We start from the raw sequence: 22,096 nt of genomic DNA on the forward strand, positions 1-22,096 counted from the left end.
CTTGCCCCTCCCAGCTCCACTACACACACGATTGCACATTCCTTTGGCCGCTCCCGCTCAACTACGGAGACGAGTTTTACCACGGTTCAACCGCACCAGTGCCTATTTACCATGGTTTCGACCCCTTTCAGAACACGCTTGCCGCCGCTAGACGCGTGAATAATGAGCAGCGAGCTAAAACTTACCGTAAACGTGCAAAATAATAAAACGTGCTAAACATACGTCGCGCTCGTGCGTTTTGTTTTGCACGCGGTGCAAAACAAATTAAAAAGGGAATGCAACACGAGGACTTCCCAGGAGGTCACCCATCCTAGTACTACTCTCGCCCAAGCACGCTTAACTTCGGAGTTTTGATGGGATCCGGTGCTTTAGTGCTGGTATGATCGCATCCGACATGTTACCCCCGTCTTCGTCCCTTATGCTTGCCCCTCCCAGCTCCACTACACACACGATTGCACATTCCTTTGGCCGCTCCCGCTCAACTACGGAGACGAGTTTTACCACGGTTCAACCGCACCAGTGCCTATTTACCATGGTTTCGACCCCTTTCAGAACACGCTTGCCGCCGCTAGACGCGTGAATAATGAGCAGCGAGCTAAAACTTACCGTAAACGTGCAAAATAATAAAACGTGCTAAACATACGTCGCGCTCGTGCGTTTTGTTTTGCACGCGGTGCAAAACAAATTAAAAAGGGAATGCAACACGAGGACTTCCCAGGAGGTCACCCATCCTAGTACTACTCTCGCCCAAGCACGCTTAACTTCGGAGTTCTGATGGGATCCGGTGCTTTAGTGCTGGTATGATCGCATCCGACATGTTACCCCCGTCTTCGTCCCTTATGCTTGCCCCTCCCAGCTCCACTACACACACGATTGCACATTCCTTTGGCCGCTCCCGCTCAACTACGGAGACGAGTTTTACCACGGTTCAACCGCACCAGTGCCTATTTACCATGGTTTCGACCCCTTTCAGAACACGCTTGCCGCCGCTAGACGCGTGAATAATGAGCAGCGAGCTAAAACTTACCGTAAACGTGCAAAATAATAAAACGTGCTAAACATACGTCGCGCTCGTGCGTTTTGTTTTGCACGCGGTGCAAAACAAATTAAAAAGGGAATGCAACACGAGGACTTCCCAGGAGGTCACCCATCCTAGTACTACTCTCGCCCAAGCACGCTTAACTTCGGAGTTCTGATGGGATCCGGTGCTTTAGTGCTGGTATGATCGCATCCGACATGTTACCCCCGTCTTCGTCCCTTATGCTTGCCCCTCCCAGCTCCACTACACACACGATTGCACATTCCTTTGGCCGCTCCCGCTCAACTACGGAGACGAGTTTTACCACGGTTCAACCGCACCAGTGCCTATTTACCATGGTTTCGACCCCTTTCAGAACACGCTTGCCGCCGCTAGACGCGTGAATAATGAGCAGCGAGCTAAAACTTACCGTAAACGTGCAAAATAATAAAACGTGCTAAACATACGTCGCGCTCGTGCGTTTTGTTTTGCACGCGGTGCAAAACAAATTAAAAAGGGAATGCAACACGAGGACTTCCCAGGAGGTCACCCATCCTAGTACTACTCTCGCCCAAGCACGCTTAACTTCGGAGTTCTGATGGGATCCGGTGCTTTAGTGCTGGTATGATCGCATCCGACATGTTACCCCCGTCTTCGTCCCTTATGCTTGCCCCTCCCAGCTCCACTACACACACGATTGCACATTCCTTTGGCCGCTCCCGCTCAACTACGGAGACGAGTTTTACCACGGTTCAACCGCACCAGTGCCTATTTACCATGGTTTCGACCCCTTTCAGAACACGCTTGCCGCCGCTAGACGCGTGAATAATGAGCAGCGAGCTAAAACTTACCGTAAACGTGCAAAATAATAAAACGTGCTAAACATACGTCGCGCTCGTGCGTTTTGTTTTGCACGCGGTGCAAAACAAATTAAAAAGGGAATGCAACACGAGGACTTCCACGGAGACGAGTTTTACCACGGTTCAACCGCACCAGTGCCTATTTACCATGGTTTCGACCCCTTTCAGAACACGCTTGCCGCCGCTAGACGCGTGAATAATGAGCAGCGAGCTAAAACTTACCGTAAACGTGCAAAATAATAAAACGTGCTAAACATACGTCGCGCTCGTGCGTTTTGTTTTGCACGCGGTGCAAAACAAATTAAAAAGGGAATGCAACACGAGGACTTCCCAGGAGGTCACCCATCCTAGTACTACTCTCGCCCAAGCACGCTTAACTTCGGAGTTCTGATGGGATCCGGTGCTTTAGTGCTGGTATGATCGCATCCGACATGTTACCCCCGTCTTCGTCCCTTATGCTTGCCCCTCCCAGCTCCACTACACACACGATTGCACATTCCTTTGGCCGCTCCCGCTCAACTACGGAGACGAGTTTTACCACGGTTCAACCGCACCAGTGCCTATTTACCATGGTTTCGACCCCTTTCAGAACACGCTTGCCGCCGCTAGACGCGTGAATAATGAGCAGCGAGCTAAAACTTACCGTAAACGTGCAAAATAATAAAACGTGCTAAACATACGTCGCGCTCGTGCGTTTTGTTTTGCACGCGGTGCAAAACAAATTAAAAAGGGAATGCAACACGAGGACTTCCCAGGAGGTCACCCATCCTAGTACTACTCTCGCCCAAGCACGCTTAACTTCGGAGTTCTGATGGGATCCGGTGCTTTAGTGCTGGTATGATCGCATCCGACATGTTACCCCCGTCTTCGTCCCTTATGCTTGCCCCTCCCAGCTCCACTACACACACGATTGCACATTCCTTTGGCCGCTCCCGCTCAACTACGGAGACGAGTTTTACCACGGTTCAACCGCACCAGTGCCTATTTACCATGGTTTCGACCCCTTTCAGAACACGCTTGCCGCCGCTAGACGCGTGAATAATGAGCAGCGAGCTAAAACTTACCGTAAACGTGCAAAATAATAAAACGTGCTAAACATACGTCGCGCTCGTGCGTTTTGTTTTGCACGCGGTGCAAAACAAATTAAAAAGGGAATGCAACACGAGGACTTCCCAGGAGGTCACCCATCCTAGTACTACTCTCGCCCAAGCACGCTTAACTTCGGAGTTCTGATGGGATCCGGTGCTTTAGTGCTGGTATGATCGCATCCGACATGTTACCCCCGTCTTCGTCCCTTATGCTTGCCCCTCCCAGCTCCACTACACACACGATTGCACATTCCTTTGGCCGCTCCCGCTCAACTACGGAGACGAGTTTTACCACGGTTCAACCGCACCAGTGCCTATTTACCATGGTTTCGACCCCTTTCAGAACACGCTTGCCGCCGCTAGACGCGTGAATAATGAGCAGCGAGCTAAAACTTACCGTAAACGTGCAAAATAATAAAACGTGCTAAACATACGTCGCGCTCGTGCGTTTTGTTTTGCACGCGGTGCAAAACAAATTAAAAAGGGAATGCAACACGAGGACTTCCCAGGAGGTCACCCATCCTAGTACTACTCTCGCCCAAGCACGCTTAACTTCGGAGTTCTGATGGGATCCGGTGCTTTAGTGCTGGTATGATCGCATCCGACATGTTACCCCCGTCTTCGTCCCTTATGCTTGCCCCTCCCAGCTCCACTACACACACGATTGCACATTCCTTTGGCCGCTCCCGCTCAACTACGGAGACGAGTTTTACCACGGTTCAACCGCACCAGTGCCTATTTACCATGGTTTCGACCCCTTTCAGAACACGCTTGCCGCCGCTAGACGCGTGAATAATGAGCAGCGAGCTAAAACTTACCGTAAACGTGCAAAATAATAAAACGTGCTAAACATACGTCGCGCTCGTGCGTTTTGTTTTGCACGCGGTGCAAAACAAATTAAAAAGGGAATGCAACACGAGGACTTCCCAGGAGGTCACCCATCCTAGTACTACTCTCGCCCAAGCACGCTTAACTTCGGAGTTCTGATGGGATCCGGTGCTTTAGTGCTGGTATGATCGCATCCGACATGTTACCCCCGTCTTCGTCCCTTATGCTTGCCCCTCCCAGCTCCACTACACACACGATTGCACATTCCTTTGGCCGCTCCCGCTCAACTACGGAGACGAGTTTTACCACGGTTCAACCGCACCAGTGCCTATTTACCATGGTTTCGACCCCTTTCAGAACACGCTTGCCGCCGCTAGACGCGTGAATAATGAGCAGCGAGCTAAAACTTACCGTAAACGTGCAAAATAATAAAACGTGCTAAACATACGTCGCGCTCGTGCGTTTTGTTTTGCACGCGGTGCAAAACAAATTAAAAAGGGAATGCAACACGAGGACTTCCCAGGAGGTCACCCATCCTAGTACTACTCTCGCCCAAGCACGCTTAACTTCGGAGTTCTGATGGGATCCGGTGCTTTAGTGCTGGTATGATCGCATCCGACATGTTACCCCCGTCTTCGTCCCTTATGCTTGCCCCTCCCAGCTCCACTACACACACGATTGCACATTCCTTTGGCCGCTCCCGCTCAACTACGGAGACGAGTTTTACCACGGTTCAACCGCACCAGTGCCTATTTACCATGGTTTCGACCCCTTTCAGAACACGCTTGCCGCCGCTAGACGCGTGAATAATGAGCAGCGAGCTAAAACTTACCGTAAACGTGCAAAATAATAAAACGTGCTAAACATACGTCGCGCTCGTGCGTTTTGTTTTGCACGCGGTGCAAAACAAATTAAAAAGGGAATGCAACACGAGGACTTCCCAGGAGGTCACCCATCCTAGTACTACTCTCGCCCAAGCACGCTTAACTTCGGAGTTCTGATGGGATCCGGTGCTTTAGTGCTGGTATGATCGCATCCGACATGTTACCCCCGTCTTCGTCCCTTATGCTTGCCCCTCCCAGCTCCACTACACACACGATTGCACATTCCTTTGGCCGCTCCCGCTCAACTACGGAGACGAGTTTTACCACGGTTCAACCGCACCAGTGCCTATTTACCATGGTTTCGACCCCTTTCAGAACACGCTTGCCGCCGCTAGACGCGTGAATAATGAGCAGCGAGCTAAAACTTACCGTAAACGTGCAAAATAATAAAACGTGCTAAACATACGTCGCGCTCGTGCGTTTTGTTTTGCACGCGGTGCAAAACAAATTAAAAAGGGAATGCAACACGAGGACTTCCCAGGAGGTCACCCATCCTAGTACTACTCTCGCCCAAGCACGCTTAACTTCGGAGTTCTGATGGGATCCGGTGCTTTAGTGCTGGTATGATCGCATCCGACATGTTACCCCCGTCTTCGTCCCTTATGCTTGCCCCTCCCAGCTCCACTACACACACGATTGCACATTCCTTTGGCCGCTCCCGCTCAACTACGGAGACGAGTTTTACCACGGTTCAACCGCACCAGTGCCTATTTACCATGGTTTCGACCCCTTTCAGAACACGCTTGCCGCCGCTAGACGCGTGAATAATGAGCAGCGAGCTAAAACTTACCGTAAACGTGCAAAATAATAAAACGTGCTAAACATACGTCGCGCTCGTGCGTTTTGTTTTGCACGCGGTGCAAAACAAATTAAAAAGGGAATGCAACACGAGGACTTCCCAGGAGGTCACCCATCCTAGTACTACTCTCGCCCAAGCACGCTTAACTTCGGAGTTCTGATGGGATCCGGTGCTTTAGTGCTGGTATGATCGCATCCGACATGTTACCCCCGTCTTCGTCCCTTATGCTTGCCCCTCCCAGCTCCACTACACACACGATTGCACATTCCTTTGGCCGCTCCCGCTCAACTACGGAGACGAGTTTTACCACGGTTCAACCGCACCAGTGCCTATTTACCATGGTTTCGACCCCTTTCAGAACACGCTTGCCGCCGCTAGACGCGTGAATAATGAGCAGCGAGCTAAAACTTACCGTAAACGTGCAAAATAATAAAACGTGCTAAACATACGTCGCGCTCGTGCGTTTTGTTTTGCACGCGGTGCAAAACAAATTAAAAAGGGAATGCAACACGAGGACTTCCACGGAGACGAGTTTTACCACGGTTCAACCGCACCAGTGCCTATTTACCATGGTTTCGACCCCTTTCAGAACACGCTTGCCGCCGCTAGACGCGTGAATAATGAGCAGCGAGCTAAAACTTACCGTAAACGTGCAAAATAATAAAACGTGCTAAACATACGTCGCGCTCGTGCGTTTTGTTTTGCACGCGGTGCAAAACATATTAAAAAGGGAATGCAACACGAGGACTTCCCAGGAGGTCACCCATCCTAGTACTACTCTCGCCCAAGCACGCTTAACTTCGGAGTTCTGATGGGATCCGGTGCTTTAGTGCTGGTATGATCGCATCCGACATGTTACCCCCGTCTTCGTCCCTTATGCTTGCCCCTCCCAGCTCCACTACACACACGATTGCACATTCCTTTGGCCGCTCCCGCTCAACTACGGAGACGAGTTTTACCACGGTTCAACCGCACCAGTGCCTATTTACCATGGTTTCGACCCCTTTCAGAACACGCTTGCCGCCGCTAGACGCGTGAATAATGAGCAGCGAGCTAAAACTTACCGTAAACGTGCAAAATAATAAAACGTGCTAAACATACGTCGCGCTCGTGCGTTTTGTTTTGCACGCGGTGCAAAACATATTAAAAAGGGAATGCAACACGAGGACTTCCCAGGAGGTCACCCATCCTAGTACTACTCTCGCCCAAGCACGCTTAACTTCGGAGTTCTGATGGGATCCGGTGCTTTAGTGCTGGTATGATCGCATCCGACATGTTACCCCCGTCTTCGTCCCTTATGCTTGCCCCTCCCAGCTCCACTACACACACGATTGCACATTCCTTTGGGCCGCTCCCGCTCAACTACGGAGACGAGTTTTACCACGGTTCAACCGCACCAGTGCCTATTTACCATGGTTTCGACCCCTTTCAGAACACGCTTGCCGCCGCTAGACGCGTGAATAATGAGCAGCGAGCTAAAACTTACCGTAAACGTGCAAAATAATAAAACGTGCTAAACATACGTCGCGCTCGTGCGTTTTGTTTTGCACGCGGTGCAAAACAAATTAAAAAGGGAATGCAACACGAGGACTTCCCAGGAGGTCACCCATCCTAGTACTACTCTCGCCCAAGCACGCTTAACTTCGGAGTTCTGATGGGATCCGGTGCTTTAGTGCTGGTATGATCGCATCCGACATGTTACCCCCGTCTTCGTCCCTTATGCTTGCCCCTCCCAGCTCCACTACACACACGATTGCACATTCCTTTGGCCGCTCCCGCTCAACTACGGAGACGAGTTTTACCACGGTTCAACCGCACCAGTGCCTATTTACCATGGTTTCGACCCCTTTCAGAACACGCTTGCCGCCGCTAGACGCGTGAATAATGAGCAGCGAGCTAAAACTTACCGTAAACGTGCAAAATAATAAAACGTGCTAAACATACGTCGCGCTCGTGCGTTTTGTTTTGCACGCGGTGCAAAACAAATTAAAAAGGGAATGCAACACGAGGACTTCCCAGGAGGTCACCCATCCTAGTACTACTCTCGCCCAAGCACGCTTAACTTCGGAGTTCTGATGGGATCCGGTGCTTTAGTGCTGGTATGATCGCATCCGACATGTTACCCCCGTCTTCGTCCCTTATGCTTGCCCCTCCCAGCTCCACTACACACACGATTGCACATTCCTTTGGCCGCTCCCGCTCAACTACGGAGACGAGTTTTACCACGGTTCAACCGCACCAGTGCCTATTTACCATGGTTTCGACCCCTTTCAGAACACGCTTGCCGCCGCTAGACGCGTGAATAATGAGCAGCGAGCTAAAACTTACCGTAAACGTGCAAAATAATAAAACGTGCTAAACATACGTCGCGCTCGTGCGTTTTGTTTTGCACGCGGTGCAAAACAAATTAAAAAGGGAATGCAACACGAGGACTTCCCAGGAGGTCACCCATCCTAGTACTACTCTCGCCCAAGCACGCTTAACTTCGGAGTTCTGATGGGATCCGGTGCTTTAGTGCTGGTATGATCGCATCCGACATGTTACCCCCGTCTTCGTCCCTTATGCTTGCCCCTCCCAGCTCCACTACACACACGATTGCACATTCCTTTGGCCGCTCCCGCTCAACTACGGAGACGAGTTTTACCACGGTTCAACCGCACCAGTGCCTATTTACCATGGTTTCGACCCCTTTCAGAACACGCTTGCCGCCGCTAGACGCGTGAATAATGAGCAGCGAGCTAAAACTTACCGTAAACGTGCAAAATAATAAAACGTGCTAAACATACGTCGCGCTCGTGCGTTTTGTTTTGCACGCGGTGCAAAACAAATTAAAAAGGGAATGCAACACGAGGACTTCCCAGGAGGTCACCCATCCTAGTACTACTCTCGCCCAAGCACGCTTAACTTCGGAGTTCTGATGGGATCCGGTGCTTTAGTGCTGGTATGATCGCATCCGACATGTTACCCCCGTCTTCGTCCCTTATGCTTGCCCCTCCCAGCTCCACTACACACACGATTGCACATTCCTTTGGCCGCTCCCGCTCAACTACGGAGACGAGTTTTACCACGGTTCAACCGCACCAGTGCCTATTTACCATGGTTTCGACCCCTTTCAGAACACGCTTGCCGCCGCTAGACGCGTGAATAATGAGCAGCGAGCTAAAACTTACCGTAAACGTGCAAAATAATAAAACGTGCTAAACATACGTCGCGCTCGTGCGTTTTGTTTTGCACGCGGTGCAAAACAAATTAAAAAGGGAATGCAACACGAGGACTTCCCAGGAGGTCACCCATCCTAGTACTACTCTCGCCCAAGCACGCTTAACTTCGGAGTTCTGATGGGATCCGGTGCTTTAGTGCTGGTATGATCGCATCCGACATGTTACCCCCGTCTTCGTCCCTTATGCTTGCCCCTCCCAGCTCCACTACACACACGATTGCACATTCCTTTGGCCGCTCCCGCTCAACTACGGAGACGAGTTTTACCACGGTTCAACCGCACCAGTGCCTATTTACCATGGTTTCGACCCCTTTCAGAACACGCTTGCCGCCGCTAGACGCGTGAATAATGAGCAGCGAGCTAAAACTTACCGTAAACGTGCAAAATAATAAAACGTGCTAAACATACGTCGCGCTCGTGCGTTTTGTTTTGCACGCGGTGCAAAACAAATTAAAAAGGGAATGCAACACGAGGACTTCCCAGGAGGTCACCCATCCTAGTACTACTCTCCCCCAAGCACGCTTAACTTCGGAGTTCTGATGGGATCCGGTGCTTTAGTGCTGGTATGATCGCATCCGACATGTTACCCCCGTCTTCGTCCCTTATGCTTGCCCCTCCCAGCTCCACTACACACACGATTGCACATTCCTTTGGCCGCTCCCGCTCAACTACGGAGACGAGTTTTACCACGGTTCAACCGCACCAGTGCCTATTTACCATGGTTTCGACCCCTTTCAGAACACGCTTGCCGCCGCTAGACGCGTGAATAATGAGCAGCGAGCTAAAACTTACCGTAAACGTGCAAAATAATAAAACGTGCTAAACATACGTCGCGCTCGTGCGTTTTGTTTTGCACGCGGTGCAAAACAAATGAAAAAGGGAATGCAACACGAGGACTTCCCAGGAGGTCACCCATCCTAGTACTACTCTCGCCCAAGCACGCTTAACTTCGGAGTTCTGATGGGATCCGGTGCTTTAGTGCTGGTATGATCGCATCCGACATGTTACCCCCGTCTTCGTCCCTTATGCTTGCCCCTCCCAGCTCCACTACACACACGATTGCACATTCCTTTGGCCGCTCCCGCTCAACTACGGAGACGAGTTTTACCACGGTTCAACCGCACCAGTGCCTATTTACCATGGTTTCGACCCCTTTCAGAACACGCTTGCCGCCGCTAGACGCGTGAATAATGAGCAGCGAGCTAAAACTTACCGTAAACGTGCAAAATAATAAAACGTGCTAAACATACGTCGCGCTCGTGCGTTTTGTTTTGCACGCGGTGCAAAACAAATGAAAAAGGGAATGCAACACGAGGACTTCCCAGGAGGTCACCCATCCTAGTACTACTCTCGCCCAAGCACGCTTAACTTCGGAGTTCTGATGGGATCCGGTGCTTTAGTGCTGGTATGATCGCATCCGACATGTTACCCCCGTCTTCGTCCCTTATGCTTGCCCCTCCCAGCTCCACTACACACACGATTGCACATTCCTTTGGCCGCTCCCGCTCAACTACGGAGACGAGTTTTACCACGGTTCAACCGCACCAGTGCCTATTTACCATGGTTTCGACCCCTTTCAGAACACGCTTGCCGCCGCTAGACGCGTGAATAATGAGCAGCGAGCTAAAACTTACCGTAAACGTGCAAAATAATAAAACGTGCTAAACATACGTCGCGCTCGTGCGTTTTGTTTTGCACGCGGTGCAAAACAAATTAAAAAGGGAATGCAACACGAGGACTTCCCAGGAGGTCACCCATCCTAGTACTACTCTCGCCCAAGCACGCTTAACTTCGGAGTTCTGATGGGATCCGGTGCTTTAGTGCTGGTATGATCGCATCCGACATGTTACCCCCGTCTTCGTCCCTTATGCTTGCCCCTCCCAGCTCCACTACACACACGATTGCACATTCCTTTGGCCGCTCCCGCTCAACTACGGAGACGAGTTTTACCACGGTTCAACCGCACCAGTGCCTATTTACCATGGTTTCGACCCCTTTCAGAACACGCTTGCCGCCGCTAGACGCGTGAATAATGAGCAGCGAGCTAAAACTTACCGTAAACGTGCAAAATAATAAAACGTGCTAAACATACGTCGCGCTCGTGCGTTTTGTTTTGCACGCGGTGCAAAACAAATTAAAAAGGGAATGCAACACGAGGACTTCCCAGGAGGTCACCCATCCTAGTACTACTCTCGCCCAAGCACGCTTAACTTCGGAGTTCTGATGGGATCCGGTGCTTTAGTGCTGGTATGATCGCATCCGACATGTTACCCCCGTCTTCGTCCCTTATGCTTGCCCCTCCCAGCTCCACTACACACACGATTGCACATTCCTTTGGCCGCTCCCGCTCAACTACGGAGACGAGTTTTACCACGGTTCAACCGCACCAGTGCCTATTTACCATGGTTTCGACCCCTTTCAGAACACGCTTGCCGCCGCTAGACGCGTGAATAATGAGCAGCGAGCTAAAACTTACCGTAAACGTGCAAAATAATAAAACGTGCTAAACATACGTCGCGCTCGTGCGTTTTGTTTTGCACGCGGTGCAAAACAAATTAAAAAGGGAATGCAACACGAGGACTTCCCAGGAGGTCACCCATCCTAGTACTACTCTCGCCCAAGCACGCTTAACTTCGGAGTTCTGATGGGATCCGGTGCTTTAGTGCTGGTATGATCGCATCCGACATGTTACCCCCGTCTTCGTCCCTTATGCTTGCCCCTCCCAGCTCCACTACACACACGATTGCACATTCCTTTGGCCGCTCCCGCTCAACTACGGAGACGAGTTTTACCACGGTTCAACCGCACCAGTGCCTATTTACCATGGTTTCGACCCCTTTCAGAACACGCTTGCCGCCGCTAGACGCGTGAATAATGAGCAGCGAGCTAAAACTTACCGTAAACGTGCAAAATAATAAAACGTGCTAAACATACGTCGCGCTCGTGCGTTTTGTTTTGCACGCGGTGCAAAACAAATTAAAAAGGGAATGCAACACGAGGACTTCCCAGGAGGTCACCCATCCTAGTACTACTCTCGCCCAAGCACGCTTAACTTCGGAGTTCTGATGGGATCCGGTGCTTTAGTGCTGGTATGATCGCATCCGACATGTTACCCCCGTCTTCGTCCCTTATGCTTGCCCCTCCCAGCTCCACTACACACACGATTGCACATTCCTTTGGCCGCTCCCGCTCAACTACGGAGACGAGTTTTACCACGGTTCAACCGCACCAGTGCCTATTTACCATGGTTTCGACCCCTTTCAGAACACGCTTGCCGCCGCTAGACGCGTGAATAATGAGCAGCGAGCTAAAACTTACCGTAAACGTGCAAAATAATAAAACGTGCTAAACATACGTCGCGCTCGTGCGTTTTGTTTTGCACGCGGTGCAAAACAAATTAAAAAGGGAATGCAACACGAGGACTTCCCAGGAGGTCACCCATCCTAGTACTACTCTCGCCCAAGCACGCTTAACTTCGGAGTTCTGATGGGATCCGGTGCTTTAGTGCTGGTATGATCGCATCCGACATGTTACCCCCGTCTTCGTCCCTTATGCTTGCCCCTCCCAGCTCCACTACACACACGATTGCACATTCCTTTGGCCGCTCCCGCTCAACTACGGAGACGAGTTTTACCACGGTTCAACCGCACCAGTGCCTATTTACCATGGTTTCGACCCCTTTCAGAACACGCTTGCCGCCGCTAGACGCGTGAATAATGAGCAGCGAGCTAAAACTTACCGTAAACGTGCAAAATAATAAAACGTGCTAAACATACGTCGCGCTCGTGCGTTTTGTTTTGCACGCGGTGCAAAACAAATTAAAAAGGGAATGCAACACGAGGACTTCCCAGGAGGTCACCCATCCTAGTACTACTCTCGCCCAAGCACGCTTAACTTCGGAGTTCTGATGGGATCCGGTGCTTTAGTGCTGGTATGATCGCATCCGACATGTTACCCCCGTCTTCGTCCCTTATGCTTGCCCCTCCCAGCTCCACTACACACACGATTGCACATTCCTTTGGCCGCTCCCGCTCAACTACGGAGACGAGTTTTACCACGGTTCAACCGCACCAGTGCCTATTTACCATGGTTTCGACCCCTTTCAGAACACGCTTGCCGCCGCTAGACGCGTGAATAATGAGCAGCGAGCTAAAACTTACCGTAAACGTGCAAAATAATAAAACGTGCTAAACATACGTCGCGCTCGTGCGTTTTGTTTTGCACGCGGTGCAAAACAAATTAAAAAGGGAATGCAACACGAGGACTTCCCAGGAGGTCACCCATCCTAGTACTACTCTCGCCCAAGCACGCTTAACTTCGGAGTTCTGATGGGATCCGGTGCTTTAGTGCTGGTATGATCGCATCCGACATGTTACCCCCGTCTTCGTCCCTTATGCTTGCCCCTCCCAGCTCCACTACACACACGATTGCACATTCCTTTGGCCGCTCCCGCTCAACTACGGAGACGAGTTTTACCACGGTTCAACCGCACCAGTGCCTATTTACCATGGTTTCGACCCCTTTCAGAACACGCTTGCCGCCGCTAGACGCGTGAATAATGAGCAGCGAGCTAAAACTTACCGTAAACGTGCAAAATAATAAAACGTGCTAAACATACGTCGCGCTCGTGCGTTTTGTTTTGCACGCGGTGCAAAACAAATTAAAAAGGGAATGCAACACGAGGACTTCCCAGGAGGTCACCCATCCTAGTACTACTCTCGCCCAAGCACGCTTAACTTCGGAGTTCTGATGGGATCCGGTGCTTTAGTGCTGGTATGATCGCATCCGACATGTTACCCCCGTCTTCGTCCCTTATGCTTGCCCCTCCCAGCTCCACTACACACACGATTGCACATTCCTTTGGCCGCTCCCGCTCAACTACGGAGACGAGTTTTACCACGGTTCAACCGCACCAGTGCCTATTTACCATGGTTTCGACCCCTTTCAGAACACGCTTGCCGCCGCTAGACGCGTGAATAATGAGCAGCGAGCTAAAACTTACCGTAAACGTGCAAAATAATAAAACGTGCTAAACATACGTCGCGCTCGTGCGTTTTGTTTTGCACGCGGTGCAAAACAAATTAAAAAGGGAATGCAACACGAGGACTTCCCAGGAGGTCACCCATCCTAGTACTACTCTCGCCCAAGCACGCTTAACTTCGGAGTTCTGATGGGATCCGGTGCTTTAGTGCTGGTATGATCGCATCCGACATGTTACCCCCGTCTTCGTCCCTTATGCTTGCCCCTCCCAGCTCCACTACACACACGATTGCACATTCCTTTGGCCGCTCCCGCTCAACTACGGAGACGAGTTTTACCACGGTTCAACCGCACCAGTGCCTATTTACCATGGTTTCGACCCCTTTCAGAACACGCTTGCCGCCGCTAGACGCGTGAATAATGAGCAGCGAGCTAAAACTTACCGTAAACGTGCAAAATAATAAAACGTGCTAAACATACGTCGCGCTCGTGCGTTTTGTTTTGCACGCGGTGCAAAACAAATTAAAAAGGGAATGCAACACGAGGACTTCCCAGGAGGTCACCCATCCTAGTACTACTCTCGCCCAAGCACGCTTAACTTCGGAGTTCTGATGGGATCCGGTGCTTTAGTGCTGGTATGATCGCATCCGACATGTTACCCCCGTCTTCGTCCCTTATGCTTGCCCCTCCCAGCTCCACTACACACACGATTGCACATTCCTTTGGCCGCTCCCGCTCAACTACGGAGACGAGTTTTACCACGGTTCAACCGCACCAGTGCCTATTTACCATGGTTTCGACCCCTTTCAGAACACGCTTGCCGCCGCTAGACGCGTGAATAATGAGCAGCGAGCTAAAACTTACCGTAAACGTGCAAAATAATAAAACGTGCTAAACATACGTCGCGCTCGTGCGTTTTGTTTTGCACGCGGTGCAAAACAAATTAAAAAGGGAATGCAACACGAGGACTTCCCAGGAGGTCACCCATCCTAGTACTACTCTCGCCCAAGCACGCTTAACTTCGGAGTTCTGATGGGATCCGGTGCTTTAGTGCTGGTATGATCGCATCCGACATGTTACCCCCGTCTTCGTCCCTTATGCTTGCCCCTCCCAGCTCCACTACACACACGATTGCACATTCCTTTGGCCGCTCCCGCTCAACTACGGAGACGAGTTTTACCACGGTTCAACCGCACCAGTGCCTATTTACCATGGTTTCGACCCCTTTCAGAACACGCTTGCCGCCGCTAGACGCGTGAATAATGAGCAGCGAGCTAAAACTTACCGTAAACGTGCAAAATAATAAAACGTGCTAAACATACGTCGCGCTCGTGCGTTTTGTTTTGCACGCGGTGCAAAACAAATTAAAAAGGGAATGCAACACGAGGACTTCCCAGGAGGTCACCCATCCTAGTACTACTCTCGCCCAAGCACGCTTAACTTCGGAGTTCTGATGGGATCCGGTGCTTTAGTGCTGGTATGATCGCATCCGACATGTTACCCCCGTCTTCGTCCCTTATGCTTGCCCCTCCCAGCTCCACTACACACACGATTGCACATTCCTTTGGCCGCTCCCGCTCAACTACGGAGACGAGTTTTACCACGGTTCAACCGCACCAGTGCCTATTTACCATGGTTTCGACCCCTTTCAGAACACGCTTGCCGCCGCTAGACGCGTGAATAATGAGCAGCGAGCTAAAACTTACCGTAAACGTGCAAAATAATAAAACGTGCTAAACATACGTCGCGCTCGTGCGTTTTGTTTTGCACGCGGTGCAAAACAAATTAAAAAGGGAATGCAACACGAGGACTTCCCAGGAGGTCACCCATCCTAGTACTACTCTCGCCCAAGCACGCTTAACTTCGGAGTTCTGATGGGATCCGGTGCTTTAGTGCTGGTATGATCGCATCCGACATGTTACCCCCGTCTTCGTCCCTTATGCTTGCCCCTCCCAGCTCCACTACACACACGATTGCACATTCCTTTGGCCGCTCCCGCTCAACTACGGAGACGAGTTTTACCACGGTTCAACCGCACCAGTGCCTATTTACCATGGTTTCGACCCCTTTCAGAACACGCTTGCCGCCGCTAGACGCGTGAATAATGAGCAGCGAGCTAAAACTTACCGTAAACGTGCAAAATAATAAAACGTGCTAAACATACGTCGCGCTCGTGCGTTTTGTTTTGCACGCGGTGCAAAACAAATTAAAAAGGGAATGCAACACGAGGACTTCCCAGGAGGTCACCCATCCTAGTACTACTCTCGCCCAAGCACGCTTAACTTCGGAGTTCTGATGGGATCCGGTGCTTTAGTGCTGGTATGATCGCATCCGACATGTTACCCCCGTCTTCGTCCCTTATGCTTGCCCCTCCCAGCTCCACTACACACACGATTGCACATTCCTTTGGCCGCTCCCGCTCAACTACGGAGACGAGTTTTACCACGGTTCAACCGCACCAGTGCCTATTTACCATGGTTTCGACCCCTTTCAGAACACGCTTGCCGCCGCTAGACGCGTGAATAATGAGCAGCGAGCTAAAACTTACCGTAAACGTGCAAAATAATAAAACGTGCTAAACATACGTCGCGCTCGTGCGTTTTGTTTTGCACGCGGTGCAAAACAAATTAAAAAGGGAATGCAACACGAGGACTTCCCAGGAGGTCACCCATCCTAGTACTACTCTCGCCCAAGCACGCTTAACTTCGGAGTTCTGATGGGATCCGGTGCTTTAGTGCTGGTATGATCGCATCCGACATGTTACCCCCGTCTTCGTCCCTTATGCTTGCCCCTCCCAGCTCCACTACACACACGATTGCACATTCCTTTGGCCGCTCCCGCTCAACTACGGAGACGAGTTTTACCACGGTTCAACCGCACCAGTGCCTATTTACCATGGTTTCGACCCCTTTCAGAACACGCTTGCCGCCGCTAGACGCGTGAATAATGAGCAGCGAGCTAAAACTTACCGTAAACGTGCAAAATAATAAAACGTGCTAAACATACGTCGCGCTCGTGCGTTTTGTTTTGCACGCGGTGCAAAACAAATTAAAAAGGGAATGCAACACGAGGACTTCCCAGGAGGTCACCCATCCTAGTACTACTCTCGCCCAAGCACGCTTAACTTCGGAGTTCTGATGGGATCCGGTGCTTTAGTGCTGGTATGATCGCATCCGACATGTTACCCCCGTCTTCGTCCCTTATGCTTGCCCCTCCCAGCTCCACTACACACACGATTGCACATTCCTTTGGCCGCTCCCGCTCAACTACGGAGACGAGTTTTACCACGGTTCAACCGCACCAGTGCCTATTTACCATGGTTTCGACCCCTTTCAGAACACGCTTGCCGCCGCTAGACGCGTGAATAATGAGCAGCGAGCTAAAACTTACCGTAAACGTGCAAAATAATAAAACGTGCTAAACATACGTCGCGCTCGTGCGTTTTGTTTTGCACGCGGTGCAAAACAAATTAAAAAGGGAATGCAACACGAGGACTTCCCAGGAGGTCACCCATCCTAGTACTACTCTCGCCCAAGCACGCTTAACTTCGGAGTTCTGATGGGATCCGGTGCTTTAGTGCTGGTATGATCGCATCCGACATGTTACCCCCGTCTTCGTCCCTTATGCTTGCCCCTCCCAGCTCCACTACACACACGATTGCACATTCCTTTGGCCGCTCCCGCTCAACTACGGAGACGAGTTTTACCACGGTTCAACCGCACCAGTGCCTATTTACCATGGTTTCGACCCCTTTCAGAACACGCTTGCCGCCGCTAGACGCGTGAATAATGAGCAGCGAGCTAAAACTTACCGTAAACGTGCAAAATAATAAAACGTGCTAAACATACGTCGCGCTCGTGCGTTTTGTTTTGCACGCGGTGCAAAACAAATTAAAAAGGGAATGCAACACGAGGACTTCCCAGGAGGTCACCCATCCTAGTACTACTCTCGCCCAAGCACGCTTAACTTCGGAGTTCTGATGGGATCCGGTGCTTTAGTGCTGGTATGATCGCATCCGACATGTTACCCCCGTCTTCGTCCCTTATGCTTGCCCCTCCCAGCTCCACTACACACACGATTGCACATTCCTTTGGCCGCTCCCGCTCAACTACGGAGACGAGTTTTACCACGGTTCAACCGCACCAGTGCCTATTTACCATGGTTTCGACCCCTTTCAGAACACGCTTGCCGCCGCTAGACGCGTGAATAATGAGCAGCGAGCTAAAACTTACCGTAAACGTGCAAAATAATAAAACGTGCTAAACATACGTCGCGCTCGTGCGTTTTGTTTTGCACGCGGTGCAAAACAAATTAAAAAGGGAATGCAACACGAGGACTTCCCAGGAGGTCACCCATCCTAGTACTACTCTCGCCCAAGCACGCTTAACTTCGGAGTTCTGATGGGATCCGGTGCTTTAGTGCTGGTATGATCGCATCCGACATGTTACCCCCGTCTTCGTCCCTTATGCTTGCCCCTCCCAGCTCCACTACACACACGATTGCACATTCCTTTGGCCGCTCCCGCTCAACTACGGAGACGAGTTTTACCACGGTTCAACCGCACCAGTGCCTATTTACCATGGTTTCGACCCCTTTCAGAACACGCTTGCCGCCGCTAGACGCGTGAATAATGAGCAGCGAGCTAAAACTTACCGTAAACGTGCAAAATAATAAAACGTGCTAAACATACGTCGCGCTCGTGCGTTTTGTTTTGCACGCGGTGCAAAACAAATTAAAAAGGGAATGCAACACGAGGACTTCCCAGGAGGTCACCCATCCTAGTACTACTCTCGCCCAAGCACGCTTAACTTCGGAGTTCTGATGGGATCCGGTGCTTTAGTGCTGGTATGATCGCATCCGACATGTTACCCCCGTCTTCGTCCCTTATGCTTGCCCCTCCCAGCTCCACTACACACACGATTGCACATTCCTTTGGCCGCTCCCGCTCAACTACGGAGACGAGTTTTACCACGGTTCAACCGCACCAGTGCCTATTTACCATGGTTTCGACCCCTTTCAGAACACGCTTGCCGCCGCTAGACGCGTGAATAATGAGCAGCGAGCTAAAACTTACCGTAAACGTGCAAAATAATAAAACGTGCTAAACATACGTCGCGCTCGTGCGTTTTGTTTTACACGCGGTGCAAAACAAATTAAAAAGGGAATGCAACACGAGGACTTCCCAGGAGGTCACCCATCCTAGTACTACTCTCGCCCAAGCACGCTTAACTTCGGAGTTCTGATGGGATCCGGTGCTTTAGTGCTGGTATGATCGCATCCGACATGTTACCCCCGTCTTCGTCCCTTATGCTTGCCCCTCCCAGCTCCACTACACACACGATTGCACATTCCTTTGGCCGCTCCCGCTCAACTACGGAGACGAGTTTTACCACGGTTCAACCGCACCAGTGCCTATTTACCATGGTTTCGACCCCTTTCAGAACACGCTTGCCGCCGCTAGACGCGTGAATAATGAGCAGCGAGCTAAAACTTACCGTAAACGTGCAAAATAATAAAACGTGCTAAACATACGTCGCGCTCGTGCGTTTTGTTTTGCACGCGGTGCAAAACAAATTAAAAAAGGAATGCAACACGAGGACTTCCCAGGAGGTCACCCATCCTAGTACTACTCTCGCCCAAGCACGCTTAACTTCGGAGTTCTGATGGGATCCGGTGCTTTAGTGCTGGTATGATCGCATCCGACATGTTACCCCCGTCTTCGTCCCTTATGCTTGCCCCTCCCAGCTCCACTACACACACGATTGCACATTCCTTTGGCCGCTCCCGCTCAACTACGGAGACGAGTTTTACCACGGTTCAACCGCACCAGTGCCTATTTACCATGGTTTCGACCCCTTTCAGAACACGCTTGCCGCCGCTAGACGCGTGAATAATGAGCAGCGAGCTAAAACTTACCGTAAACGTGCAAAATAATAAAACGTGCTAAACATACGTCGCGCTCGTGCGTTTTGTTTTGCACGCGGTGCAAAACAAATTAAAAAGGGAATGCAACACGAGGACTTCCCAGGAGGTCACCCATCCTAGTACTACTCTCGCCCAAGCACGCTTAACTTCGGAGTTCTGATGGGATCCGGTGCTTTAGTGCTGGTATGATCGCATCCGACATGTTACCCCCGTCTTCGTCCCTTATGCTTGCCCCTCCCAGCTCCACTACACACACGATTGCACATTCCTTTGGCCGCTCCCGCTCAACTACGGAGACGAGTTTTACCACGGTTCAACCGCACCAGTGCCTATTTACCATGGTTTCGACCCCTTTCAGAACACGCTTGCCGCCGCTAGACGCGTGAATAATGAGCAGCGAGCTAAAACTTACCGTAAACGTGCAAAATAATAAAACGTGCTAAACATACGTCGCGCTCGTGCGTTTTGTTTTGCACGCGGTGCAAAACAAATTAAAAAGGGAATGCAACACGAGGACTTCCCAGGAGGTCACCCATCCTAGTACTACTCTCGCCCAAGCACGCTTAACTTCGGAGTTCTGATGGGATCCGGTGCTTTAGTGCTGGTATGATCGCATCCGACATGTTACCCCCGTCTTCGTCCCTTATGCTTGCCCCTCCCAGCTCCACTACACACACGATTGCACATTCCTTTGGCCGCTCCCGCTCAACTACGGAGACGAGTTTTACCACGGTTCAACCGCACCAGTGCCTATTTACCATGGTTTCGACCCCTTTCAGAACACGCTTGCCGCCGCTAGACGCGTGAATAATGAGCAGCGAGCTAAAACTTACCGTAAACGTGCAAAATAATAAAACGTGCTAAACATACGTCGCGCTCGTGCGTTTTGTTTTGCACGCGGTGCAAAACAAATTAAAAAGGGAATGCAACACGAGGACTTCCCAGGAGGTCACCCATCCTAGTACTACTCTCGCCCAAGCACGCTTAACTTCGGAGTTCTGATGGGATCCGGTGCTTTAGTGCTGGTATGATCGCATCCGACATGTTACCCCCGTCTTCGTCCCTTATGCTTGCCCCTCCCAGCTCCACTACACACACGATTGCACATTCCTTTGGCCGCTCCCGCTCAACTACGGAGACGAGTTTTACCACGGTTCAACCGCACCAGTGCCTATTTACCATGGTTTCGACCCCTTTCAGAACACGCTTGCCGCCGCTAGACGCGTGAATAATGAGCAGCGAGCTAAAACTTACCGTAAACGTGCAAAATAATAAAACGTGCTAAACATACGTCGCGCTCGTGCGTTTTGTTTTGCACGCGGTGCAAAACAAATTAAAAAGGGAATGCAACACGAGGACTTCCCAGGAGGTCACCCATCCTAGTACTACTCTCGCCCAAGCACGCTTAACTTCGGAGTTCTGATGGGATCCGGTGCTTTAGTGCTGGTATGATCGCATCCGACATGTTACCCCCGTCTTCGTCCCTTATGCTTGCCCCTCCCAGCTCCACTACACACACGATTGCACATTCCTTTGGCCGCTCCCGCTCAACTACGGAGACGAGTTTTACCACGGTTCAACCGCACCAGTGCCTATTTACCATGGTTTCGACCCCTTTCAGAACACGCTTGCCGCCGCTAGACGCGTGAATAATGAGCAGCGAGCTAAAACTTACCGTAAACGTGCAAAATAATAAAACGTGCTAAACATACGTCGCGCTCGTGCGTTTTGTTTTGCACGCGGTGCAAAACAAATTAAAAAGGGAATGCAACACGAGGACTTCCCAGGAGGTCACCCATCCTAGTACTACTCTCGCCCAAGCACGCTTAACTTCGGAGTTCTGATGGGATCCGGTGCTTTAGTGCTGGTATGATCGCATCCGACATGTTACCCCCGTCTTCGTCCCTTATGCTTGCCCCTCCCAGCTCCACTACACACACGATTGCACATTCCTTTGGCCGCTCCCGCTCAACTACGGAGACGAGTTTTACCACGGTTCAACCGCACCAGTGCCTATTTACCATGGTTTCGACCCCTTTCAGAACACGCTTGCCGCCGCTAGACGCGTGAATAATGAGCAGCGAGCTAAAACTTACCGTAAACGTGCAAAATAATAAAACGTGCTAAACATACGTCGCGCTCGTGCGTTTTGTTTTGCACGCGGTGCAAAACAAATTAAAAAGGGAATGCAACACGAGGACTTCCCAGGAGGTCACCCATCCTAGTACTACTCTCGCCCAAGCACGCTTAACTTCGGAGTTCTGATGGGATCCGGTGCTTTAGTGCTGGTATGATCGCATCCGACATGTTACCCCCGTCTTCGTCCCTTATGCTTGCCCCTCCCAGCTCCACTACACACACGATTGCACATTCCTTTGGCCGCTCCCGCTCAACTACGGAGACGAGTTTTACCACGGTTCAACCGCACCAGTGCCTATTTACCATGGTTTCGACCCCTTTCAGAACACGCTTGCCGCCGCTAGACGCGTGAATA

The 22,096-nt window shown here is 51.0% G+C and overlaps 51 non-coding genes across 51 annotated transcripts; all 51 read right to left on the reverse strand.

Moving 5' to 3' along the window:
- Window positions 1-272: 272 nt before the first annotated feature.
- On the reverse strand, window positions 273-391 carry LOC141036299 (5S ribosomal RNA). The gene has a single exon (XR_012197801.1). It is a non-coding gene; the product is annotated as a 5S ribosomal RNA (ribosomal RNA).
- A 302-nt stretch (window positions 392-693) lies between these two features.
- LOC141036018 (5S ribosomal RNA) lies at window positions 694-812 on the reverse strand. The gene has a single exon (XR_012197522.1). It is a non-coding gene; the product is annotated as a 5S ribosomal RNA (ribosomal RNA).
- A 302-nt stretch (window positions 813-1,114) lies between these two features.
- LOC141036130 (5S ribosomal RNA) lies at window positions 1,115-1,233 on the reverse strand. The gene has a single exon (XR_012197633.1). It is a non-coding gene; the product is annotated as a 5S ribosomal RNA (ribosomal RNA).
- A 302-nt stretch (window positions 1,234-1,535) lies between these two features.
- On the reverse strand, window positions 1,536-1,654 carry LOC141036241 (5S ribosomal RNA). Its single transcript, XR_012197744.1, has one exon. It is a non-coding gene; the product is annotated as a 5S ribosomal RNA (ribosomal RNA).
- Window positions 1,655-2,187: 533 nt separating this feature from the next.
- Window positions 2,188-2,306, reverse strand: LOC141036309 (5S ribosomal RNA). The gene has a single exon (XR_012197811.1). It is a non-coding gene; the product is annotated as a 5S ribosomal RNA (ribosomal RNA).
- A 302-nt stretch (window positions 2,307-2,608) lies between these two features.
- Window positions 2,609-2,727, reverse strand: LOC141036320 (5S ribosomal RNA). Its single transcript, XR_012197822.1, has one exon. It is a non-coding gene; the product is annotated as a 5S ribosomal RNA (ribosomal RNA).
- A 302-nt stretch (window positions 2,728-3,029) lies between these two features.
- On the reverse strand, window positions 3,030-3,148 carry LOC141036024 (5S ribosomal RNA). The gene has a single exon (XR_012197528.1). It is a non-coding gene; the product is annotated as a 5S ribosomal RNA (ribosomal RNA).
- A 302-nt stretch (window positions 3,149-3,450) lies between these two features.
- Window positions 3,451-3,569, reverse strand: LOC141036035 (5S ribosomal RNA). The gene has a single exon (XR_012197539.1). It is a non-coding gene; the product is annotated as a 5S ribosomal RNA (ribosomal RNA).
- A 302-nt stretch (window positions 3,570-3,871) lies between these two features.
- Window positions 3,872-3,990, reverse strand: LOC141036046 (5S ribosomal RNA). Its single transcript, XR_012197550.1, has one exon. It is a non-coding gene; the product is annotated as a 5S ribosomal RNA (ribosomal RNA).
- A 302-nt stretch (window positions 3,991-4,292) lies between these two features.
- Window positions 4,293-4,411, reverse strand: LOC141036057 (5S ribosomal RNA). Its single transcript, XR_012197561.1, has one exon. It is a non-coding gene; the product is annotated as a 5S ribosomal RNA (ribosomal RNA).
- Window positions 4,412-4,713: 302 nt separating this feature from the next.
- Window positions 4,714-4,832, reverse strand: LOC141036068 (5S ribosomal RNA). The gene has a single exon (XR_012197572.1). It is a non-coding gene; the product is annotated as a 5S ribosomal RNA (ribosomal RNA).
- Window positions 4,833-5,134: 302 nt separating this feature from the next.
- On the reverse strand, window positions 5,135-5,253 carry LOC141036079 (5S ribosomal RNA). Its single transcript, XR_012197583.1, has one exon. It is a non-coding gene; the product is annotated as a 5S ribosomal RNA (ribosomal RNA).
- Window positions 5,254-5,555: 302 nt separating this feature from the next.
- LOC141036090 (5S ribosomal RNA) lies at window positions 5,556-5,674 on the reverse strand. Its single transcript, XR_012197594.1, has one exon. It is a non-coding gene; the product is annotated as a 5S ribosomal RNA (ribosomal RNA).
- A 533-nt stretch (window positions 5,675-6,207) lies between these two features.
- On the reverse strand, window positions 6,208-6,326 carry LOC141036102 (5S ribosomal RNA). The gene has a single exon (XR_012197605.1). It is a non-coding gene; the product is annotated as a 5S ribosomal RNA (ribosomal RNA).
- A 302-nt stretch (window positions 6,327-6,628) lies between these two features.
- Window positions 6,629-6,747, reverse strand: LOC141036113 (5S ribosomal RNA). The gene has a single exon (XR_012197616.1). It is a non-coding gene; the product is annotated as a 5S ribosomal RNA (ribosomal RNA).
- Window positions 6,748-7,050: 303 nt separating this feature from the next.
- LOC141036124 (5S ribosomal RNA) lies at window positions 7,051-7,169 on the reverse strand. The gene has a single exon (XR_012197627.1). It is a non-coding gene; the product is annotated as a 5S ribosomal RNA (ribosomal RNA).
- Window positions 7,170-7,471: 302 nt separating this feature from the next.
- Window positions 7,472-7,590, reverse strand: LOC141036136 (5S ribosomal RNA). Its single transcript, XR_012197639.1, has one exon. It is a non-coding gene; the product is annotated as a 5S ribosomal RNA (ribosomal RNA).
- Window positions 7,591-7,892: 302 nt separating this feature from the next.
- On the reverse strand, window positions 7,893-8,011 carry LOC141036147 (5S ribosomal RNA). Its single transcript, XR_012197650.1, has one exon. It is a non-coding gene; the product is annotated as a 5S ribosomal RNA (ribosomal RNA).
- Window positions 8,012-8,313: 302 nt separating this feature from the next.
- On the reverse strand, window positions 8,314-8,432 carry LOC141036158 (5S ribosomal RNA). Its single transcript, XR_012197661.1, has one exon. It is a non-coding gene; the product is annotated as a 5S ribosomal RNA (ribosomal RNA).
- Window positions 8,433-8,734: 302 nt separating this feature from the next.
- On the reverse strand, window positions 8,735-8,853 carry LOC141036169 (5S ribosomal RNA). Its single transcript, XR_012197672.1, has one exon. It is a non-coding gene; the product is annotated as a 5S ribosomal RNA (ribosomal RNA).
- A 302-nt stretch (window positions 8,854-9,155) lies between these two features.
- On the reverse strand, window positions 9,156-9,274 carry LOC141036301 (5S ribosomal RNA). Its single transcript, XR_012197803.1, has one exon. It is a non-coding gene; the product is annotated as a 5S ribosomal RNA (ribosomal RNA).
- A 302-nt stretch (window positions 9,275-9,576) lies between these two features.
- On the reverse strand, window positions 9,577-9,695 carry LOC141036180 (5S ribosomal RNA). Its single transcript, XR_012197683.1, has one exon. It is a non-coding gene; the product is annotated as a 5S ribosomal RNA (ribosomal RNA).
- Window positions 9,696-9,997: 302 nt separating this feature from the next.
- LOC141036191 (5S ribosomal RNA) lies at window positions 9,998-10,116 on the reverse strand. The gene has a single exon (XR_012197694.1). It is a non-coding gene; the product is annotated as a 5S ribosomal RNA (ribosomal RNA).
- A 302-nt stretch (window positions 10,117-10,418) lies between these two features.
- Window positions 10,419-10,537, reverse strand: LOC141036202 (5S ribosomal RNA). Its single transcript, XR_012197705.1, has one exon. It is a non-coding gene; the product is annotated as a 5S ribosomal RNA (ribosomal RNA).
- Window positions 10,538-10,839: 302 nt separating this feature from the next.
- Window positions 10,840-10,958, reverse strand: LOC141036213 (5S ribosomal RNA). The gene has a single exon (XR_012197716.1). It is a non-coding gene; the product is annotated as a 5S ribosomal RNA (ribosomal RNA).
- A 302-nt stretch (window positions 10,959-11,260) lies between these two features.
- Window positions 11,261-11,379, reverse strand: LOC141036224 (5S ribosomal RNA). Its single transcript, XR_012197727.1, has one exon. It is a non-coding gene; the product is annotated as a 5S ribosomal RNA (ribosomal RNA).
- Window positions 11,380-11,681: 302 nt separating this feature from the next.
- Window positions 11,682-11,800, reverse strand: LOC141036235 (5S ribosomal RNA). Its single transcript, XR_012197738.1, has one exon. It is a non-coding gene; the product is annotated as a 5S ribosomal RNA (ribosomal RNA).
- Window positions 11,801-12,102: 302 nt separating this feature from the next.
- On the reverse strand, window positions 12,103-12,221 carry LOC141036247 (5S ribosomal RNA). Its single transcript, XR_012197750.1, has one exon. It is a non-coding gene; the product is annotated as a 5S ribosomal RNA (ribosomal RNA).
- Window positions 12,222-12,523: 302 nt separating this feature from the next.
- Window positions 12,524-12,642, reverse strand: LOC141036258 (5S ribosomal RNA). Its single transcript, XR_012197761.1, has one exon. It is a non-coding gene; the product is annotated as a 5S ribosomal RNA (ribosomal RNA).
- A 302-nt stretch (window positions 12,643-12,944) lies between these two features.
- On the reverse strand, window positions 12,945-13,063 carry LOC141036269 (5S ribosomal RNA). The gene has a single exon (XR_012197772.1). It is a non-coding gene; the product is annotated as a 5S ribosomal RNA (ribosomal RNA).
- Window positions 13,064-13,365: 302 nt separating this feature from the next.
- LOC141036280 (5S ribosomal RNA) lies at window positions 13,366-13,484 on the reverse strand. Its single transcript, XR_012197783.1, has one exon. It is a non-coding gene; the product is annotated as a 5S ribosomal RNA (ribosomal RNA).
- A 302-nt stretch (window positions 13,485-13,786) lies between these two features.
- Window positions 13,787-13,905, reverse strand: LOC141036292 (5S ribosomal RNA). The gene has a single exon (XR_012197794.1). It is a non-coding gene; the product is annotated as a 5S ribosomal RNA (ribosomal RNA).
- Window positions 13,906-14,207: 302 nt separating this feature from the next.
- On the reverse strand, window positions 14,208-14,326 carry LOC141036303 (5S ribosomal RNA). Its single transcript, XR_012197805.1, has one exon. It is a non-coding gene; the product is annotated as a 5S ribosomal RNA (ribosomal RNA).
- A 302-nt stretch (window positions 14,327-14,628) lies between these two features.
- Window positions 14,629-14,747, reverse strand: LOC141036305 (5S ribosomal RNA). Its single transcript, XR_012197807.1, has one exon. It is a non-coding gene; the product is annotated as a 5S ribosomal RNA (ribosomal RNA).
- A 302-nt stretch (window positions 14,748-15,049) lies between these two features.
- Window positions 15,050-15,168, reverse strand: LOC141036306 (5S ribosomal RNA). Its single transcript, XR_012197808.1, has one exon. It is a non-coding gene; the product is annotated as a 5S ribosomal RNA (ribosomal RNA).
- Window positions 15,169-15,470: 302 nt separating this feature from the next.
- LOC141036307 (5S ribosomal RNA) lies at window positions 15,471-15,589 on the reverse strand. The gene has a single exon (XR_012197809.1). It is a non-coding gene; the product is annotated as a 5S ribosomal RNA (ribosomal RNA).
- A 302-nt stretch (window positions 15,590-15,891) lies between these two features.
- LOC141036308 (5S ribosomal RNA) lies at window positions 15,892-16,010 on the reverse strand. The gene has a single exon (XR_012197810.1). It is a non-coding gene; the product is annotated as a 5S ribosomal RNA (ribosomal RNA).
- Window positions 16,011-16,312: 302 nt separating this feature from the next.
- Window positions 16,313-16,431, reverse strand: LOC141036310 (5S ribosomal RNA). Its single transcript, XR_012197812.1, has one exon. It is a non-coding gene; the product is annotated as a 5S ribosomal RNA (ribosomal RNA).
- Window positions 16,432-16,733: 302 nt separating this feature from the next.
- On the reverse strand, window positions 16,734-16,852 carry LOC141036311 (5S ribosomal RNA). Its single transcript, XR_012197813.1, has one exon. It is a non-coding gene; the product is annotated as a 5S ribosomal RNA (ribosomal RNA).
- Window positions 16,853-17,154: 302 nt separating this feature from the next.
- On the reverse strand, window positions 17,155-17,273 carry LOC141036312 (5S ribosomal RNA). The gene has a single exon (XR_012197814.1). It is a non-coding gene; the product is annotated as a 5S ribosomal RNA (ribosomal RNA).
- Window positions 17,274-17,575: 302 nt separating this feature from the next.
- On the reverse strand, window positions 17,576-17,694 carry LOC141036313 (5S ribosomal RNA). Its single transcript, XR_012197815.1, has one exon. It is a non-coding gene; the product is annotated as a 5S ribosomal RNA (ribosomal RNA).
- Window positions 17,695-17,996: 302 nt separating this feature from the next.
- On the reverse strand, window positions 17,997-18,115 carry LOC141036314 (5S ribosomal RNA). The gene has a single exon (XR_012197816.1). It is a non-coding gene; the product is annotated as a 5S ribosomal RNA (ribosomal RNA).
- Window positions 18,116-18,417: 302 nt separating this feature from the next.
- On the reverse strand, window positions 18,418-18,536 carry LOC141036315 (5S ribosomal RNA). Its single transcript, XR_012197817.1, has one exon. It is a non-coding gene; the product is annotated as a 5S ribosomal RNA (ribosomal RNA).
- Window positions 18,537-18,838: 302 nt separating this feature from the next.
- LOC141036316 (5S ribosomal RNA) lies at window positions 18,839-18,957 on the reverse strand. The gene has a single exon (XR_012197818.1). It is a non-coding gene; the product is annotated as a 5S ribosomal RNA (ribosomal RNA).
- Window positions 18,958-19,259: 302 nt separating this feature from the next.
- LOC141036317 (5S ribosomal RNA) lies at window positions 19,260-19,378 on the reverse strand. Its single transcript, XR_012197819.1, has one exon. It is a non-coding gene; the product is annotated as a 5S ribosomal RNA (ribosomal RNA).
- A 302-nt stretch (window positions 19,379-19,680) lies between these two features.
- Window positions 19,681-19,799, reverse strand: LOC141036318 (5S ribosomal RNA). Its single transcript, XR_012197820.1, has one exon. It is a non-coding gene; the product is annotated as a 5S ribosomal RNA (ribosomal RNA).
- Window positions 19,800-20,101: 302 nt separating this feature from the next.
- LOC141036319 (5S ribosomal RNA) lies at window positions 20,102-20,220 on the reverse strand. Its single transcript, XR_012197821.1, has one exon. It is a non-coding gene; the product is annotated as a 5S ribosomal RNA (ribosomal RNA).
- Window positions 20,221-20,522: 302 nt separating this feature from the next.
- Window positions 20,523-20,641, reverse strand: LOC141036322 (5S ribosomal RNA). The gene has a single exon (XR_012197823.1). It is a non-coding gene; the product is annotated as a 5S ribosomal RNA (ribosomal RNA).
- A 302-nt stretch (window positions 20,642-20,943) lies between these two features.
- Window positions 20,944-21,062, reverse strand: LOC141036323 (5S ribosomal RNA). The gene has a single exon (XR_012197824.1). It is a non-coding gene; the product is annotated as a 5S ribosomal RNA (ribosomal RNA).
- A 302-nt stretch (window positions 21,063-21,364) lies between these two features.
- Window positions 21,365-21,483, reverse strand: LOC141036324 (5S ribosomal RNA). The gene has a single exon (XR_012197825.1). It is a non-coding gene; the product is annotated as a 5S ribosomal RNA (ribosomal RNA).
- Window positions 21,484-21,785: 302 nt separating this feature from the next.
- Window positions 21,786-21,904, reverse strand: LOC141036325 (5S ribosomal RNA). Its single transcript, XR_012197826.1, has one exon. It is a non-coding gene; the product is annotated as a 5S ribosomal RNA (ribosomal RNA).
- Between the last annotated feature and the right edge of the window lie 192 nt (window positions 21,905-22,096).

Source organism: Aegilops tauschii, unplaced genomic scaffold (assembly GCF_002575655.3).
Source record: "Aegilops tauschii subsp. strangulata cultivar AL8/78 unplaced genomic scaffold, Aet v6.0 ptg000969l_obj, whole genome shotgun sequence".
Lineage (NCBI taxonomy): Eukaryota > Viridiplantae > Streptophyta > Magnoliopsida > Poales > Poaceae > Aegilops > Aegilops tauschii.